The sequence below is a fragment of the Vulpes vulpes genome, chromosome 2 (assembly GCF_048418805.1).
Source record: "Vulpes vulpes isolate BD-2025 chromosome 2, VulVul3, whole genome shotgun sequence".
Lineage (NCBI taxonomy): Eukaryota > Metazoa > Chordata > Mammalia > Carnivora > Canidae > Vulpes > Vulpes vulpes.
Window position 1 is genome coordinate 142,198,699 of NC_132781.1, and position 16,314 is coordinate 142,215,012.

At 46.0% G+C, this 16,314-nt stretch overlaps 1 protein-coding gene across 3 annotated transcripts in view; it reads right to left on the minus strand.

Moving 5' to 3' along the window:
* The window catches only part of CHD9 (chromodomain helicase DNA binding protein 9), a 218,108-nt gene that overhangs the window by 179,742 nt on the left and 22,052 nt on the right, over nt 1-16,314 (minus strand). The gene's annotated exons all lie outside the window — the stretch shown is intronic.

A 16,314-nucleotide genomic window follows, 5' to 3' on the forward strand; every position in this document is an offset into this window, starting at 1 on the left:
AATGAGACATTCTAGCAACACTGAGCTCTCAAACTCAGTAACATCCCCAGGAGCTGAGTAGAGAGAGGCCGGCACTCTCCCATTTGTAGTAATCCCCACTGGTCCCTACCTGCTTTGGCCACTGGTGTCTGTTCCCTGTAGGTATCGGAGTATGTGATCCATGGTCCAGAGCTTATGTCTATCGAAGCATTTTTGAGAACTGAACTTCTAGGAACAAGGTAAACCTAGGATACAGATATAGGGGATGATCTAATTTCAAAAGATGAGGTGGATGTCATCATAAAGAATACTGCTTTCCTGCACTGATTAAAGAGGAAACGTTCACAGTTTCCTGACTCATTTATTTTCTGAGGGCTGTTAAATTAACCATACACTAATAGAGTTACAAGTCCCAGAACCGCTTTCCTGTGTATCCCTAGTTACATCACAACTCCAAATGTTCCAAGCCCCTCAGGAGGTGCATTATTAGACCACACATCAGCCTGTCCTTGCATCCCACAACACCTAGGTGAGAAGGAGCTAGCTGAGGGGCCCCAGGACCATTCCCAAGACTGGGCCACACCGCCATGGTAGGAGAAAGAAGAGTGGTTCAGGCCCCGTTCTCCAGCAGTGGCAAGCCAGGTTCTCCCGGCAGAGTCTGCCTTCCTCCCTGCATTTGCCCAGATCTGTTACCTCCACACACACCTCCTCTTGTCCAATCACCTTGCTCTCCTCCCTCCTTAGTATTTACAAAAGGGTCAGATAAACGAATTCAAAGCTTTCCATAGTTGATAACTGTATATTTTTACTTTAGCATTTCAACCTAAAAGTGTGTATGGCCAGTAATAGAATTCTAGGGATGGAGATTAGTAGGTGGAAAGAACATTTAGAGATTTAAAAGGCCTCATTCTCAAATTAGTGCCTTGGGGTTTATTTACTTGACCCAAAAGGCCACCCTTGTATCCTTCTCCTCCTCCAGGACTTTGTTCAAATAGCCCTTTCTCAGTGAGGCTTTCCCTAACCACCTTAAATTAAAATTGTGACCCTCCTCCCTCCATCCCATCCTCCCTGGTGTCTCTTCTGCTTCATTCTTTTCCATATCACTTAGCAAAAGATGATACACTCACTCTGTCTTACTTATATTTTTCCTCTACCTTCACTAGAACATAAGCTCCATGGGGTAAGGATTTCTGTCTGTCCCTTACATCTTCAGTGCTGGCAGTATCTGGTCCATAGCAGATGCTCACTTAAAGGCTTGTTAAATAAATGGGCTTGTCAGGCCCAAGGCCCAGGATGACAATTACTTCAACAATTAACAGACACAAAGTAGCACTTCTTGATGATGAGAGTGGATGAATATTTAAAAGCTGGAAGGGACATCAAAAGTTTTGGTGCTGTCTTTCCTTTATGTACACATATTTTGGAATAAACATATACATGCCTGGGTGGTTCAGCGGTTAGGCGTCTGCCTTCAGCTCAGGGCATGATCCTGGGGTCCTGGGATCGAGTCCCATGTCGGGCTCCCTGAGAGGAGCCTGCTTCTCCCTCTGCCTGTGTCTCTGCCTCTCTCTCTCAGTCTCTCATGAATGAATAAATAAAATCTTTAAAAAAAAAAAAAATATATATATATATATATATATATATATATATATATATATATATATATATTTAAGGTTTAATTTATTTATTTGACACACAAAGAGAACCAGGGAGCACAAGTGACAGGAACAGCAGAGGCAGAGGGAGAAGTAGGCTCCCCCATGGAGCGTGGAGCCTGATGGTGGGGCTGCATCCCAGGACCCCAGGATCATGACCCAAGCTGAGGGCAGATGCCCAACAACTAAGCCACCACCCAAGTGCCCCTACATTCTTCTTTTAAAAAAATCTAGACTAGATGTAGGGTAGCTTATCTGGGAAGCAGAACACTGAATGAGTTTTTTGTTTTGTTTTGTTTTTCAAAATGGTACAGTATAACCACAACATAGGTAAGGGGTGTGTGTGTGTGTAGTGTGGCAGTTGCATCTTTAACTAGAACTTTTCTTCCTTTCCTCTGAGTGAATAATAATGGAGTTCAGTTCTTTATCTGAAATGTGTCCTAGTAAATACATGTATTAAGACCTACTTTGAAAACGAAGCAGAGGATGTTCCTGGCTACTTAACTCTGCAGCACTGCCTTCCAGCTGTCCTTTGGGAAAGAGCTATTTATTGTGGAGTTTTTGTTGGTATTTATACCTTTTTACTATGCTTCTTTGAATTCCTCAAACAGCACACTTGGGGGACCTTGATTTATTTCCCAAATATAAACATTATGAAATCCAAACTTTTGGTTCAAGTGTTTTAACCTGGCACACAAATTGACTGATAGATCCCAGACCAGTTAAGATTCCTGGTGGCAGAGTGTATGTGCTATCTGTACTGAACTAACAGGCCCAACGTGTTGAGCAGAAGTGGGCTCAGAAGAACAGTGAGAAACAGACCATTTCAGAGCAAGAAAATAGCCTATTGAGAAAAGTAATTATCACCGTTGGTATCACCAGTGAAAATTTTAAGGCCCAGAGCATGTCAGATTAGGTTACCAACCCTCAGATCAAGGGAATATGGCCTAGAGATGAGAAATGACCTACCTTCTAGGTACCTGAACTGATGACATTTCCAACATAACCTCATAGTAGAATCTCAGCTCTGGTCTTTACTAAAAGTTGCAAACTATCCTAAAGAATAACAGATTCATAAGGTCATTCAATGTAGTACTGGCAGCAATGATAAAAGTTCAAAAACAACCTCACTGGCTATCTTGGAGACCTAGTTAACCAGACTGAGAGAATGCCCATGCAATGGAACACAATAACATCATTTTTTAAAAATGAAAACATTCTTTATGATCTGAATTAGAATTATTTCAAATGAGAAAACCAAGGTGTGTATAGGGGGCAAAATAAGAATGCATACATACAACTATATTTTCTTTAAATGAAAAAAAAAAATTTAAGTAGGCTCCACACCCAATATAGGGCTTGAAGTCACAGCCCTGAGATCAAGAGTTGCATGCTCTAATGACTGAGCCAGCCAGGCACCCTACAACTACACTAAATCACTGATTTCTTTTAGAAAAGGGCGCTGGACAATGGGAGACAAGGATTGAGGGAACACTCCTCACTGTATATCCTTGTGAATTTTGAACAAATGTAATTCCTGCTCAAAATAAATAAAATTAGTATTTTAAGAGAAATAAAATTGCATTAATGAGATTTTAAAAAATTAATTAAACTCCTCTTAACCTAAAGGTTACAGAAAAGAGACCTCATTGTAACATTCCTATACCATTTCTACAAGTTTGAAATTTTTTCAAACTAAGAATGACTACCAAAAAAACCCTCCAACAAACAACAAAAACACCCCCCAAACAAAAAAACCCACCACGATCCTCTGCTCTAGGGTCATAAGTTGAATGACTCCAGCTAGAGGCTGTCAAGAAAGGGGAAGTGTCAAAGATAATTTGCTTGCTTCAGAGGTATACTTACATTGGCCTGAGTGTGGAGGGCAGAATGGAAATTCTTTCTTTCCTGCCATGAAGTGGGTTTTCATTGTTGGCAATGCAGTTTCTTTCTTTCTTTCTTTCTTTCTTTCTTTCTTTCTTTCTTTCTTTCTTTCTTTCTTTTTTAAAGATTTTATTTATTTATTCATCAGAAACACAGAGAGAGAGGCAGAGACATAAGCAGAGGGAGAAGCAGGCTCCCTGCTTGGAGCCTGATGCAGGACTCGATCCCAGGACCCCAGGATCACGCCTTGAGCTGAAGGCAGACGCTCAACCACTGAGCCACCCCGGTGTCCCACAATGCAATTTCTGAGTGTGCCATAAGAATGAGACACAACCTTCTTTAGCTGAAAATGGCCAACTCCTTCTTGTGTTGGTTAAATATAGGGGAAAAGCAAAAAATATCACAGTCAACCCTTCACCTCCAATCTTTGGCAACAGAGCAGGTAAAATGCCAAACATGTAGGAAAGGACTTATGTGCAGTCAAAGCTTAGATTTTGGAAGAATTCTCTTGGAAGACCCTTGGGAAGAGGGGTAGCCCCTTGAGGACTCTTATCTGACAAGGAAGGTATTTCCTCTGTGTAGGCTTAAGTAAGAGTTGATGTACAATGAAGTATATGATGGAGGGAAGGATTAGTGAGAAGAGCAGAACATGGCCTAAGAGTCAACATATTTGTGTTTCCTTCATGACCTTAATTGTTGAAGTCTGAATAGCTTCCTTTATAAAACGGAATCATGACCACTGCCTCACCTACTTTCCTGGGCAGTAGTGAGGACCAAAAGACAAAAAGGCTTACAAAGTATTTTTTAAATGACAAGGCGCTAGAGAGGAGTGTTAGGTTAATAAACATGAGGCAATATTTTTTTGCTGATTGTTATGAGGTTTTCAGAGGGGCAAATGTGATCTTTAGGGTCAGACATATCAGAATGTCCTGGTCCTAACCCTTCATCTGCTGTGTGACCTAGGGCAAGCCCCTGAGCCTCTCTGAGCCTTAGTTTTTTCATTGCAAGATAGGGTGACTGTTACCTACTTAATGAGGCAGCTATGAGAATTAAGTGGAGCAACTCATCTGAAATACTGGGCATGCAGAGAGCTCACAAGCATGAGCTCCCTTCCCATGTACCCTGGGTAATGAACCATGGTCTCAGTCAAGGGACTCTCCATTTACTTCATTCATCAAACTCTCTGTGAGATCTGCTCAATTCTTCTGTAAATCTGAAACTGTTCTAAAAAGTAAAGTCCATTGACTTTGTTACTTATTGAGTGTATAGGGCAGAGTGATAGGGAAATGGGGACTCTGGGGCCAGACTGTGTGAGTTTGAATCACAGCTCTACTACCTACTAGCTGGGTAACCTGGGGTCTGTAACAGCTCTTACTTCAGTTTTCTCATCTAGAAGCACTAGGTAAATTTGTGCGATGAATGTAAAACCATAATTATTAGACACCGTGCTCATGGGAATACAGTGGTGGACAAGGCAGTTTCAGCAAGGTGCTCTGCAATCACCTACCATTACCAGAAATGGTAGGCCCAAGGAGGTTAAGTAACTCCAGGGCCACTACAGCTAGTTAGTGACGAGGACTCCAGAAGACTAGTCAGGACTAGCTGAGAGAATTCCAGATTGCAAGTCATTTCTCTACCACCCCATGCTGTGCAACCAGACTCAAGCCAGCAAACTGGAGAGCCCTGGAAGTACCAGAGGGGATTCTGGAAGTTGGAATTGGTCCCATAATTCTGTACATTCCTGACCTCCACCCTCTTTCTTCATCCCATTCCTTATGGTGCTGTTCTTGCCCCTCTACATGTGGATCTTCCTGCAAATGGCAGATGTGGAGATGGTATGAAGGCACCACCTCCCATAGGCCACTTGCATTTCTTTTGTGCTTATGTATCCTTAACGTAAACAAGGGTTAGGTCTTTCAGAGAACTACTATAGAGGGACAGATCTAGGGCCTGAAGAATATACAACCCCAGGGGCTCTCTTTAGGAAAGGAATCCATGATTTCAAAATGAGGTACCAGGCCTTGAAAGGGAGACATGTAAGTGAAGTATCCTGAAGTTCAAGCATAATTAACTTCCTGGTAAATCCAACTGTGCTCCTAGAGATGCTGAACTTTCTCCCTCCCTCTACTCCATCCCTCCTTCAACCCCTCTTCCCTTCCAGCCAGCTCACAGGCACCCATTCTGACATCTAGCCTCCACTGTGCACCAGGCAATAACTTCGTATGTTTACATTCTGATTTAAAAACAGGACTTTGGGGTGCCTGGGGGGCTCAGTCAGTGAAGTGTCTGCCTTCGACTCAGGTCTTGATCCTGGGATCCTGGGATGGAGTCCTGCTTTGGTGGGGGGGAGGGTCCCTGCTCAGCGGGGAGCCTACCTCTCCCTCTGCCCCTCCCCCCACTTGTGTTCTCTGTCAAATAAATAAAATAATAATCTTAAAAAAAACACAGGACTTTGCTTTACTCTGCAGGTTTTTCTTAATCTAAGTTATGATAAATGCATAGCTTTTCTTGATCTAAGAGAATAAAGTGATGAACAACTAATCTTTGGGTGATGTGCAAACATGCTATGTGGGGCTGTTAGCCTTGGTAGACCCTCCTAGAACCAGGGACTATGGTTTCCTATTTACATTTGGAAACATACACAGAGGTAGGCTCTTCTACGTTTGGGACATCCAACAAATAAAATAATCCTCTCTGGGATGCCTGGGTGGCTCAGCTGTTGAGTGTCTGCCTTTGGTTCAGGGCGTGGTCCCAGAGTCCCAGGATTGAGTCCTACCTCGGGTTTCCTGCATAGATCCTGCTTCTCCCTCTGCCTATGTCTCTGCCTCTCTCTCATGAATAAATAAAATCTTTCAAAAAAAATAATCCTCTCAGAGGAGAGTGTGGAGGGGCTTCACAATCTAGAGAAAAGACTATTACGTAGCTGTGCATAGCTCTATATAATTGGTATAATATTTTTATACACATCACCTGATGTTAGTGCTCATGCTATCAGATCTAATACAGTCTTATTTAAACACCCATAAGACAGATTGGGGACTGAGGCCTTAGGGTGACTTGCCAAGGTCACAGAGCTACTAACTGGGAAAGTCAGGCTTTGAAGAATGACTTCACGTTATAATTCAACAGGAACTGGAATCTTCAGTTAATACCGCTTTGTACAGGCTTGACGCCCAAGGATGAAGGCTTAATGTTTGATTCTGAACGCTTCCCTTTTAATTCCCTTCCTACAGCTCTCCCCCACCCCATCCCACTCCGCCCATTACCCCCACATCCAGAGGACACAAAGACTGCCCAGGCAACCACAGCACAAAGAACCCATAGACAAAATCCATAGAGGCCATTTTGTGGATAATTTGGGGACAAGAACTTGTTCCCTGCTGGGGGGAACGTTTTCTCCATTTTTCTGGGCTGGGACGATCTGGATGAGTCATTGAGGCTTATCCCATGATTTGCATGGTTTCTCACCTCTCCCCTGCCCGTGGGCAGCAACGTCACCCAGCCCCAGAGGGGGATTGCATCTGCCCCTCACCGCTGGTAGCCAGCAGCCTGCTCACTCAGGGCCTGGCCCAGAGCCACGGAGCCCAGAGCAGGAGGGGAGGAGGCGTGTCTCCCAGTGGCTGTCAGCTTTCCCAGCTAACTCTCACCGCCCCATCCGCCCCCGCCCTGCACACACAGCCTCCAGCCTCCCAGCTTTCCACTTTCAGGCCTGTCTGGTGTTGTTCGTGTTCTGGGAGTGGGAGTGGCCCCCTCCCACTGGCCAGGGTGTCTCGTCTGGAGCCTGGGGCTGCCCCCGGCGACACTCGGGCATCCTGCCCGCTGGCCTGGCAGGCCTTCTCTCGGGACAATTAGGATCTGCTGTAATGGAGAGCTTGCAATATAGGTCAAGGTGCTCTCAGAAGGGCTCAGGGGAGGATCACCTGACTGGGAGGTGGGTGACTCAGCGGGAAAGGGAGGGATAGGAGCCGGAATCTCCTGGCCCGCAGGGCCTGCAGGAGGAGGTCAAGTTGTCTCTGTCTGGCTGACTGTCAGGTCTGGCTGCCTGTCGGGGGAGGAGGAAGAAGCTGCTGGAGACAGAAGGAAGGGTAAATGACCTCTGGTGACCTATCTAAGGTGGCATCTAAATCCCTGCCAGAGTGGCCTGTTACCCTGCCTGTAGCTGAAGCCACTCCCAGGTCAGTCTGCCTCTGTGGCTCCTAAAGACCTAATTAGCTGCCTCTCCTGCCAAAGGGGGGAAATCGAACGAGCAGAGTGCTCATCACTCCAGACTCCATGGACCCAGCCTCCCTGAAAGAAACCAAAGCCACTGGCATATCACACAAAGGCAGCCATCCTTCGTAGAGGCAATTCGGGTTTTCCCCCCAATTACTTTTGAATATGAGAATTACTAACCCATTTGATTTTGCATCCCCACATGGCAGGGGCCCCCTTTCAAGGCTGCAGCCGTGGCCATGCAGTTGCTAGAACAGCAGCTGCTCTGTCTGAGCCTCACTTCCTCTGGCTCCAGCTGCAGGTTCTTCCAGGCCAAGCGGGGAGTTTCCTCATTCTCGGGGCTTTCAGCCTTGCTCGCTGGCCACCCTCACCTCCCACCCCCCAGCTGCTCACCACCCTCTGTGGGTAGCGCTTCTGGGACTCCCTGGTTCCATGAGTCAGAGCCAGGCTGGAGACAGACAGCAGGCTTCCTTTACTAAATCAGCCTCCTGCCCTGCACACCACAGAGGGAAGCTATAATTACCCGTTTGGCCCGGCTCTGGGAACTGAGCCACAGACGCTTGACGAGGAGGGATGGTTCCTGATTCCTGCATTTATCTAGTGCACCCCAGTTTGGAAAGAGGAACAGCCAGGGGTTTGGGCCTGTTACACATCTGTCAGATGCCCTGCGTACGTAATGAGGTGCACTGGACCTGGACACCAATGTACGTTGCTAGAAAAATCGCCAGATACAAGCTGCCAGGAATTTTTTGTTTTGCCTTGTTTTTAAGAGCCTCCTGCCTCATTGCCAAACAGTCTCATTTGAGGCGGGCTGCTCATTGTTGATGTTGGTTTTTAAGAGATAAAGGAAAAGGCAATGAAACATTGTTTTGAATCTTCAGGACTGTTCTATTCTTTAGGCATACGGGCACCAAATCTCAGGCCTCCCAGCTGACAGAAATGTTTGAAACCTGACACCTGAAAAAATAATTGGCTTCAAAATGGAAAATAAAACCACAAAACAAAATAATATAGTCGATCTTCATTAACTGTTCGATTTAGTAGACATTAGTTCATTCACGCATTCATTAATTCATTCACTCGCTCATTCATTTATTCACTTATTCACTCACTCATTTACCCACTTACTCATTCATTCATTCATTCATTCCCGGAAGCATACTTTATTCAATTCAATCAGCAAATATTTGTTGGCTATTTCTTTGTGCCAGGCACAATCTTAGGTACTAGGGATACATACGTACTAAACCAATGAAAGATATAGACCGAACTAAGTAGACAACTATTCCGGCCCTGTGCATCAATAGTATGACACATTGATAAGTAAAGGATATGGTAGGTTCGAGATAATAAGTGTGATCGATAGGGAAAAAAATAGAACAATAATTTTAGGGGAATTGTCGGTAAAGGAGGAATTTATAACATCTCATGGCATTTGAGAACAATTTGTACATTAGATCTCTCAGACAGTGAGAGTTTTCTGTCTGTGTAATGATTGCCAAGAAATTTTAGCCAATCAGAAATTAAATGAGTTATCTTTGACTAGAGTAAAATTATAAAAATCTTTAAGCTTTGTTTATAAGCAGAACTTGGGTACATTTTAAATATATTTGATAGGCGATAAAAAGTGCTGCGGCATCTGACCCTGCCTCTCGTTATGGATAGGTAAAGGCACCGCTCAGGTATTGATTGGACTCCTCTAATAGAACAGGTAAGGGCTCAGGTATCAAATTCCAAGGTTCAGATTCTGGCTCCATCATTTACTACTTGTGTGATTCTGGGGAAGATATTTAATATCAGTCCCTCATCTTTCATATGGGAGTAATAAAGAATCTACCTGCAGGGTTTCTGGAACAATTAAATGAGATAATAAAAGTAAAGAAAGGTATTTGGTAGCATAGCACCTGGCACTTAGTAAGCACTCAGTAAATGTTATCTATTATTTTTATTGTTGTTTTGATGATGATAATGATAATGATGAGGTACCAGGCCCTGCGTGGGCTATTGGGAGCCCAGAGTTGAACAAGACAATGACATGATCCCAATTGGGAGAGGCTTTGCAAGCCTACTGTGCTTCATTATATCCTCATGGCTGCCTTGTGGGGTGATCCCCACCTCACCACTGATCATTGTAACCATACTGGGATAGCCAATAAAAATGAACAGACCACAATGAGAAACCATTTAATAACCTTTCAGTTGGAAACAATTACAAAGTCTGATAATGCCAAGTGTTGGAAAGAATATGTACGGATCAATAGGATCTCTATAAATTTGTTGGTGGTAGGATTGTAAATTGCTACATTCACATTGCTTTCCAGGAGACATGTGCATGAATGTTTAAAGTAATGAAAAGCTGGTAACAACTTGAATGTCCAGTGACAGACCAATAAATAAATACATTTAGAACATAATAGAGATGATTATAATATGAAAACAAGTGGACCATAGCTCTACAATACAGTATGGATGAAAATTAGCAATATAATATTATGAGAAAAAATATATTCTAGAAGACTACATACAGCAGAATATTCTCTTGTGTAAGGTGAAAACTGAAGTCTAAACAATATACCTTTTAGAAAAATACACTAAAGATTATTTATTAGAAAAGCAAAGGAACGGTAAACTCAAGATTGAGGATGGGGGGGCGGTGCACCTGGATGGCTCAGTCAGTTAAGCATTCGACTCTTGGTTTTGGCTCAAGTCGTGATCTCAGGGTCCTGGGATGGAGTCAAGCTGAGTGTGGACTCAGTACAGAGCCTGCTTGGGATTCTCTCTCTCCTCCCCTCCCCCCATCAATAAATAAATGTTTAATAAAAAAGATTCAGGATGGGGTAAGGGAGACAAAGTGCAGACAAAGGGAGATGGAAAGGGCAGGAACACACAGGAAGAATTGGGCAGTGGGTTCACAGGTGTCTACCATATTATAATCAAATAAGTAAACATAGATAAATAATAAATAATTTTGTGCAAGGTCTAAGTGAAGATGAAAGAATGTTATTTACTAACGATCATGAATAATCCTGTGTGCTTAGATTTAATAAGAAAGAAAACAGAGGGGATCCCTGGGTGGCTCAGTGGTTTAACGCCTGCCTTTGGCCCAGGGCATGATCCTGGAGTCCTGGGGTCGAGTCCCGCATTGGGCTCCCTGCATGGTGCCTGCTTCTCCCTCTGCCTGTGTCTCTGCCTCTCTCTCTCTCTCTCTCTCTCTCTCTGTGTCTCTCATGAATAAATAAATAAAATCTTAAAATAAAAAAAAAAGAAAACAAATCTACCCTTGGGATAGGTACAGAGATACCTCAGGAGGGTATAGGCATGTCAAGAGAGAAAGCAAGTAAAAGATTCTAAAGAAGGGCAGGGCTGTGTGTGTTTCCATGAGGATTGGGCAGAGATGACCTTGGAGGTGGAGACCCCTTTGTCAGTCACATAATGCTGTGTGGGTTCAGTACTACCACCTGCGGTCAGAGGGTAGGCGTGAGCTGTCACTGTGATGGGGTCAGGGAAATGCCCTGGTTGAGCCCTATTCAGGTCATGGGTCTTGCTATGCAATGGCTGGCCCTCAGTGCCCTCTCCCAAGGATCTTTGCCAGACCTATTCCTACAACTTTCCCCAATACAGACATGGTTCCTGTGTGTGGTGTTCTCAGATGGTACCAGTTCTGCTCTGCCCAGCCTTGACTGGGAGGGATGCTGGGTATGGATAGAGAACCCTCTTACAGCTCTGAATTCCAGGTGCCACCCCAAGATGATGCAGTTTGGTCACTGAGCCCACAGTCCCAGCCATCTTCTCTCCTGTTGTGTGAGGACCCCAGGGGGAAGTGTTCTCAGACCTCTGAGCTGCCAGCTGTCATGGCCACAGACTACAGGCTGGAGCAAGTGCTTTTCCTTTCCTTTTTTTTTTTTTTTTAAAGATTCTTTCTTTCTTTCTTTCTTTCTTTCTTTCTATCACATGAGCAGGGAGAGAGTGGGGGAGAGAGAGAATCTCAAGTATACTCTGAGCAGAGCCTGACATGGGATTTGATCCCACGATCCTGAGATCATGACCCGAGCCAAAACCAAGAGTTGGATGCTTAACTGATTGAGCCACCCAGGTGCCCCCACAGTGCTTTTTCATTGAAAAATATCTCCTTCGGGTCTCTGAGACTGGCACCAGGCAGAGGAATATTGGGTCAGTCCCTGTTGATTGATTCGCTTCAGGGACAGAACTAACCAGGACTCTCACAGGCACACAAAGGGTAGTTCTACCTCTTTTCTGTGCTCCTGCTGGTGGGGTCAGGCTTTCAGAACTCTGGGAACTGCTTTCATGCCCCCCTCCTCCTGCACCCCAGAATAATGATCAATGCCTATGGCATGAGAGCACAGAAACTGGAATCAGTCCCCAGATCAGGTTGTAACTGGCCAGTTTCTAGCAGTCTCATTAGCTTAATACTCTGAGCCTTAGTTTTCTATTTGTACAATGGGGACACTCATATTGCCTTTGCCTCACTTAAAGACATTAGTGAGGACCACATGACACAATAGGAGACAAAGCACTTATCAAACATCATCAAACATTCATCAAAAGGTGCGATGCAAACAGCCCTGGTGGCTCAGCAGTTTGGCACCGCCTTCAGTCCAGGGCATGGTCCTGGAGACCCGGGATCAAGTCCCACATCAGGCTACCTGCATGGAGCCTGCTTCTCCCTCTGCCTATGTCTCTGCCTTTCTCTCTCTCTCTCTCTCTCTCTCTCTCTCTCTGTGTCTCACGTGAATATATAAATAAAATCTTAAAAAAAAAAAAAGGTGCGATGCATCTGTGCTAGAATACGAGCCCATGGAGGGCAGCAGCCATGTCTGACTCATTCACTGCTATCCTCTCAGAATCAAGAACAGTGCCTGGCACATAGTAGGTGCTCCATAAAAATGCTTCTTGAATGAATGAATGAGAGTATTACAGATCAGAGTAAAAATCCTGATAAGTATGACAACTGCTAACATTAATTGCAGCTCTGACCATGTGCCAGGCAAAATGCTGTTACCTTTATGTAGCTAATTGCATTGAACTTCACAACCCAATGAAGGAGGCATGAGTGTTACTCCCATTCTGCAGGTGGGTTAATGTGATTCAGGCAAGTTAGTGATTTTCCCCAGGCCACTGTGGAATAGGTCATTAAGCCAAGTGAAATGAATTGGTGGGTTCAGTGAGGCTCACCATCCAAAGGTAGAGCTCAGGAGGCCTTAGTACCTGAGGAGCCACCGTGATGATCACTGGATTTTGACACTTCTTTCACTTTTCAGGACTCCAACACTAAAGCGCAGGTGCCTCTGGAAAGCAGTTCAACCTAAATTTCTAATCAGGGAATCATCTGGTTTGGCTTCCTTAGTTCAGAATGCAGGGTCTTCTGTAGGGATGGGATTTGATGGGGCGAGTGGTGGTTATGTGGCAGACAGGGGACTTGCCAGGAAGGGAGCTGAGATGGAGTCCAAGATGCATGTTGACTGCTTTGTAGAGAACTGGCTTAGGACCTCAGGAGGGCCAAAGGCTGTCTGGGCCCCCATATTGCCTTCATGGGGTGGTTGTGATGGAGCAGCCCAAACCCCGGAAGGTAAACAGCTTTATGACCAGGAGGTGTCTTGGAGCTGGGCAATGATACTGGGAGTTGTTAAAGGGGCTCACTTTTATGTTTGAATTTTTTATGATAAAAATGTATTCACATGTTACCTGGGTAGTTAAGAAATACATTTGAAAAAAAAAAAAAAGAAATACATTTGAATAAATGAAAAACTCAAGCGGCGGGAGTGGGGGAAGGTTGAGCAAAGGTCATGGGTTGGACTCTCCAAAGCAACACAGCTTCCAAGACTGCCAAGCTGCAGCTCTCCAGGACTTGGCTGATTTACTTGAGATGAACGGCAGCCCCCAGCCTTCCCAGGGCACGACGGCCAATGAGCCTGATCCACAGCTGGGGGCTGGAGGGGGTAGCGTTTGCCTTGCAGTTGGCAGCATCTCCCTGCCTCTTGCCTCTGAGCCTTCCTCATGAGAGACTCATTATGCAGTTTGGTCACATGCCCTATGCATTTTAATGAATGAGTCAGGGGACAGACTCAATTTGAAAGAGGAATCGCAGCTCTCGGCTGGGTGAAGGGCTCTCAAGGGATGCTCTAGCAGCTTGGATATTACAAGAAAAGGAAAGAAGGAAGCTATTTCCTTCCGAGAAAAAAAGAGAGAGAGGTCTGAAGAGGAAGGTCAGAAAGAGGGAGCGGGGGTGGGGGGGTAAGGGGGGTGGGGCAGGGAGGAGATAGGGACAGAAAGAACAGCCTAGAGTTCAGAAAACAGTCCTGGAACAGATGCTGCCTGCCACTCCCTCGCCCTTTACTTTGCACTTATTTACTGCAAACATTTAGTGCTTTTGAAGTGCCAGGCACCACACCAGGCATGGGAGTTACTGGACAACTGAGACATTGTACATAAGAGCAAATCAGTTTGGTCCCATCAGATAACTGGGGTAGGGGTCTAATGTGGGAGGTAGGGTGCGCCCAAGGAGATGGCACTCACTTCCTCTCCATGAGTACCCCCCCCAGGGAGCCAGGGGGTACCCCGCTGATGGTCAAGGGCTACCACCTCTCAAGCCTGTCCTGTGTGCCAGATGTGGAGCGAGTGCTCCATGGTTAGCCTCTTGCTGAATCCTGGCCATTATCCTATGAGACCGATCCTGTTACTATCACATTTTTTATGGATAAGGAAACTGAAGCAGAGAGCAGCTTGCCCAAGGTCACCCAGGGATTTGAACTCAGGTCTGTCTGACTCCACTGCTCTTGGCAGCTCCGGCCGTGCTGTCAGCCAGCCGCGGCATGGGGAATGCTGGGGAAGGCCTTTCCCTTCCCAGGCTTCCTTCCAAGAACACTGTGAACCCCCAGGAGGAAGAGGTTGGTGTGAATCCAGATGCAGTCAGCGCCAACCAGCCTGGGAGCGGATCTGAAACCTCACTGTTCAGGACTGTGTGTGTGTGTGTGTGTGTGTGAGAGAGAGAGAGAGAGAGAGAGAGAGAGAGAGACTGAGCCCAAGGGCAGCAGGGTTGGGGGGGGAGGAAGGAAGCTCAGCCTCCACGCGGTCAGCTGGGGCGGCGTGCCTGTTCCCAGCCTCCACACCACAAAACACAGGGCAGCAGATGCTCAGCAGATGGGTGTGTGGGAGTGAGACTTACCCGCGGATGGCGGGTGGGCAGGCCGTGTCACTGAATTACTCAACAAAGCCACCTTGGCTTTGAACTTTGAGCCAGGATCTGCTGGAACAGGGCATGGAGAGGTGGCAGCAGCACTCACCACCGTGAAAGGACGTCTGCCTTCTTCCTACCCCCCCTGCCCCCCCCTCCAGTGGGAGAACACAGCCTGGGAAGGGGCCAAGAACGGAAAAGCCACTGCACACCTACATGAGCATGAATTTTTATAGCTGGGGAGAGAGAACACAAGCACGGTGGGACATGGGTGGGGGGGCTTGGGCTTCGTGCTGGAGAAGAAAGCAACGAGGCCACCTGCCACGGACCTGGGCGGCACACAGAAGCAGCCAGCTTTCACGGAGTGCTTACTACATGCCAGGGCTGCCAGACGCATTTATCCCTGGGAACCCCCCTGCCTCCTCGTGAGGGACATTCTGTTATGGTGCCCACATTACCCAAGAAGAAAATAATGCCCAGACAGATTAATAACTTGCTAGGGTCACATGTCTTCCTGGCTTCCGGTTTCTGTGAGGAGGGATTTTCCCTAAAACTCGCTCTTGGTCTTTACTTTCACTACCCACGGCAATGGGATGGCTTGTCTGATTGGAAGGCTGACTACGATGATCTGCTCTGCTCCATCCTTCTTCTGGGCTCCCTTAGGAAGGCGATTTTGTTCTTACACTAAGCTACAGCCTCCATGCTAGCTCTAGTGACAATCGAGGTGGTACTCTGGCTCTCTGCCACTCCTTTGTCTTTTTATTCAATCTGTTCAGAACCTGGTGCGGAAGAGGGGTGTTTTTTGGAAGGCTCTTTGGAGATCCCAACAACACTTAGGAGGATCCTGAGAGCTCCAGCCAAACCACTCCTATCGACCAGGGGACCAGGGGATTCTGCTCCCCCTCTACATCTTGGCAAAGGACACTCTTGGCTCCAGGACCAATTTCCCTTAGGAGGAGTCAGCCCTGCAACTAGCACTGCCTCTCCAGCCCCACGCTTTTTTTTGGACTGGCGTGTTTTTTTTTGTTTTGTTTTTTGGGTTTTTTTCTGGGACAAGGGAAACCAAGTCCGCAGTTTCCCAGTGTAAAGGGGGTCAGTCACAAGAGGGTTTCCCTGGGGTGGCAGTGTCTCAGCCTATGAACCAGCTCTTTCCCTTGCCACCTGTGAGGGCATCGACAATGGGTATTTGCCACCCAGGCTGCTACCAGTCTAGCTGGCTAACTTAGAACGAACCCTAGTAGCTGATATAAATAAACCCCATGTCAGGCCCTATATATCCCAGTTTCCAGTTCCAGTGGATCTGCCAGCCAATTCCGAGGCCTTTATGTTTCCGTGGAACTCTAGGGCAAGTTCATACTACCTTGCTTTGTGACTGTGGGCAGTCTTTAAAAT